At 38.7% G+C, this 4,620-nt stretch overlaps 1 pseudogene; it reads left to right on the top strand.

The window, feature by feature from the left end:
- The first annotated feature begins 4,099 nt into the window (after window positions 1-4,099).
- LOC126095864 (5S ribosomal RNA) lies at window positions 4,100-4,217 on the top strand (annotated as a pseudogene).
- The last annotated feature ends 403 nt before the right edge of the window (window positions 4,218-4,620 follow it).

Below are 4,620 nucleotides of genomic sequence, written 5' to 3'. Positions count from 1 at the left end.
TACTTTCCCTTCTTTGCTTAGAACTGGGTTTCCATCTGAGCTCTTGATATTCGTACAAGTGGCTCTCTTTTATCCAAAGGTCTCTTTAATTTTCCTGTAGGCTGTATCTATCTTACCCCCAGTGAGATAAGCCTCTACATCCTTACATTTGTCCTCTAGCCATGCCTGCTTAGCCATTTTGCACTTCCTGTCGATCTCATTTTTGAGACGTCTGTATTCCTTTTTGCCTGCTTCATTTGCTGCATTTTTATATTTTCTCCTTTCATCAATTAAATTCAATATTTCTTCTGTTACCCAAGGATTTCTACTAGCCCTCGTCTTTTTACCTACTTGATCCTCTGCTACCTTCACTACTTCAGCCCTCAGAGCTACCCATTCGTCTTCTACTGTATTTCTTTCCCCCATTCCAGTCAATTGTTCCATTATACTGTCTCTCAAACTCTGTACAACCTCTGATTTAGTCAGTTTATCCAGGTCCCATCTCCTTAAATTCCCACGTTTTTGCAATTTCTTCAGTTTTAATTTACAGTTCATAACCAATAGATTGTGGTCAGAGTCCACATCTGCCCCTGGAAATGTCCTACAATTTAAAACCTGGTTCATAAATCTGTCTTACCATTATATAATCTATCTGATACCTTTTAGTATCTCCAGGATTCTTCCATGATACACCCTTCTTTTATGGTTCTTGAACCAAGTGTTAGCTATGATTAAGTTATGCTCTGTGCAAAATTCTACCAGACGGCTTCCTCTTTCATTTCTTAGCCCCAATCCATATTCACCTACTATGTTTCCTTCTCTCCCTTTTCCTACTGTCGAATTCCAGTCACCTATGACTATTAAATTTTCGTCTCCCTTCACTACCTGAATAATTTCTTCATCATCTGCAGAGCTAGTTGGCATATAAACTTGTACTACTGTAGTAGGCATGGGCTTCGTGTCTATCTTGGCCACAATAATGTGTTTACTATGCTGTCTGTAGTAGCTTACCCGCACTCCTATTTTTTATTCATTATTAAACCTACTCCTGCATTACCCCTATTTGATTTTGTATTTATAACCCTGTATTCACCTAACCAAGATGTACTGAATTTTTCTGAATTTAATCTGTTATGGATTTGAGTACGGTGATTTCTCGGTCACCCAGCCCCCTCCCCCTAGACATCCACTAAGGTCTTATGTTCTGGATCTAAGTTACTAATTTGTTTATTAAGTGCTATATTCCATGCGAAACTATTTACCTGTACGTACTGAAGGCTCATTTCGCTATCTGATAGTCTGAGTTTCATTCGAGTTTGGACAATGACTGTGGACATGACCATATAAGCTCGTCACGCGACGCTGTTGGTGGCAATTGCTCTGTGAACTGAGAATCATGAAGAGGTCTAGGCGTAGCTAGTGTAGTTTTCTATATGTAACGATGTATGAATCATTTTGAGTGCTTTCTTACCTCCCTCCTTTCGTAGCTCCCCACAGTCTTTAGAGAAATATGGGCTGTGCTGGATTTATGTAATTGTGATTTATTTGGTCGATACAGTAATACCATTGTTCGCGAGTGGTCATGATAACTTTAATTCCCTGAACCCCAAAAAGCCTTGTGGCGAGATATAATTATTGGCGATTTATATGGTGATAAATAGGCAAAAAATAGCGACTGGTAGCATATTTATTACCAGATAAATCGCCAATTTAAATCACATGCGCATTTCGTCATCCACAATGGGTATACTGAGAAGATATGTTAGTGTATCACCTTGTGTTGAATAACATATCCACGGTTCATCTTTATAGGCTATCATTTATCGGAAGCACCCTAAAGCTTCTCTCACATTATCTACCACAGTTCTTTGGCGTAGTTCGAAGGCCTTTGTTGTATGAAAGGCATAGACGAAAATTTGATGTGGGCAAGATAAATTTTTCGAGGTCCTCTGGTGGCGCAAGAGAATTGATTTTATGTAGAGAAATCTTTTTTGTTTAACTGTCAAACTTTTATTCACAATAAATTAATACGTTTTACCTAACATAATTCAGTGATTTCTGTCCTAAACAACAGTTAACATTAATGAAACAAAACATTCCTTCTTTTAACCCTACTGAATTCCTTAACAACTGTATAGTAATCCAATTTAGATGCTATATCTGCTTCAATCAATTTAGATGCTATATCTGCTTCAATAGATAAAACTGCCAAAGGTGAAATTTTTGCTGACTCATCGTACTTTTTAAATAATTTTTTATTGGTTTTAATTTTGAAAATCTCCGTTTTGCAGAGGCTGCACTTACTACTATTGTTAACAAAATTCGATTGACAATATAAATATTTGGGCATATTTATTTTAATTTATTCTCTATTATGAGTTGCGGTAGTTTTTTCTCACATTTAATAGAGTCGAATAAATTTAGTATGATTACTTGCAATTCTTCATATAATTCGTAAGTTTGGAATCCATAGCTCTCACCCACTCACAGGATTGTGTGTGTGTTTTATCAGCCTTTCAACATATGATCGTTTCGAATAATTTTTATTACTTGTATAATAGAGAACAATGTTACTTTAAAAGTGTAAACCTTGAATCCATATTGCTCAATATGAAATAAATCATCGTGCTCAAAAATTTGTTTCGTATCTGCTTTTGGGAGACTGTATAGATTCGTCACTGCTTTCATAATCGAATATGCTTTTCTTTTCGACTAACTTTTGATTTCTAAAATATTTTGCAGATCGTAGCTGCTTTTCTGAATACACTGACGAGCGTCAGACAAGGATTGTTCGAACCCAGTTTGCCGACATTCGTTGATCGAGTCACAAAATGTACGCATTTGTTCAAGAGCAGTGCTTAAATAGGCTTGTACATATTGCCATAATTTGCATGTAACATTAAAACGTGATAATATTTCACACCATACATGCAATGATATAATGCATTCCAAGCTCAGTATTTCGTCCAGAACTGAATCACAGTCACTGTGTGTGTCTGATTTTTCTTTGATATTCTTTGAGCTTTCAATGCATTCAACAACATCATCAGACTGCAATAGTGCGGCCTTCACAACCTTGATTCTGCTTTCCCACCTTGTGTCTGATAAGGGTTTCATAGAATGCTTTAATTTGCCTGTGATTAATCTCCAGCGTCTGCTGGGTCTTTACAGAAGCAGATAAATTTTCTAAACAAAACCAAAAAATCTTTCTGCTGCTGCTGAAGAATTAGCTGCGTCCACAGATAGCGCATTCCAGTATGATACCCACAGAGTGTAAAAAATGCCCTGGGATCGATATTTAAGATTAGAGTTTCAACTCCACTGTTTATACCTGCTATATTTACTCCATTCTCATATCCTTGGCTACGACAGTTCTGAATGTCTAATCAATTTGTATTAGTAAAATATATCTAGTCGTCTCAGTGACGGCTACAAAGCCCGATAAAATTTTATTCTATTGTGCCAATTGATACATCAGAAAATTTTAAGATAACTGACATTTGTTCAACTCTAAGACAGTCTCCTGTGCAGTCGAGCGAAATCGAATAACATTTTGCATCCGTTACACTACGAATCACTTTATCAGTAAATGGCCGGCCGCGGTGGTCTAGCGGTTCTGGCGCTGCAGTCCGGAACCGCGGGACTGCTACGGTCGCAGGTTCGAATCCTGCCTCGGGCATGGGTGTGTGTGATGTCCTTAGGTTAGTTAGGTTTAAGTAGTTCTAAGTTCTAGGGGACTTATGACCTAAGATGTTGAGTCCCATAGTGCTCAGAGCCATTTGAACCATTTTGAACCATCAGTAAATGTTTCTGATAACAAAACGTTCAATTCATTCTTAATATCGTGGCCTAGAAATAGTGTGTAAGTTTTGCTTGTCACTAATGCGTTTATGTGTTACCTTAATGTAGGATCTCATTCAGAGATCAGTTTAAACAAGTTCATGAAGTTACCAGAATTCCCAGCGTCGTCGCCTATGTTGAAAGGTTGTCTGTGACCTCTAACGCCAGATTATGAGAGGTTAAGGAATTAACAATATCAGTTAACATCTGAAACAAACTGTACCAATGTTTTTGGGATTCACGAATTAGACTTTCGTTTTCTTGGTATATTGTTTTTCAAGCCAACGGCATTTCCACAGTGGTAGCACCGGTTCCCGTCAGAACACCGAAGTTAAGCGCTGTCGGGCTGGGCTAGCACTTGGATTGGTGACCGTCCGGTCTGCCGAGCGTTGTTGGCCAGCGGGGTGCACACAGCCCTTGTGAGGCAAACTGAGGAGCTACTTGACTGAGAAGTAGCGGCTCCGGTCACGAAAAATGACAACGGCCGGGAGAGCGGTGTGCTGACCACATGCCCCTCCATATCCGCATCCAGAGAGGATGACAGCGCAGCCGTTCGGTACCGTTGGGCCTTCCAGGGCCTGTTCGGATGGAGTTTAGTTTAGTTTGTTTTTTCAAGCTTTAGTCCTTTCTCTAACGTCACCCGTTGGAACATAAGTCATATGTTCATTGGTTTTCTCACGACTTTATAAAATACTACTTAAGTGTTTCCAGGCAGAGGACCCGCCTTATAGAATCAAAGTTTGTGAATTGTCTAGTAGTCTTCGCGGAAAATTCAAAACTTTATTTTGAGAATTTGAATAA

Source organism: Schistocerca cancellata, chromosome 8 (assembly GCF_023864275.1).
Source record: "Schistocerca cancellata isolate TAMUIC-IGC-003103 chromosome 8, iqSchCanc2.1, whole genome shotgun sequence".
NCBI lineage: Eukaryota > Metazoa > Arthropoda > Insecta > Orthoptera > Acrididae > Schistocerca > Schistocerca cancellata.
This window is presented reverse-complemented; position numbering and strand designations above follow the sequence as displayed.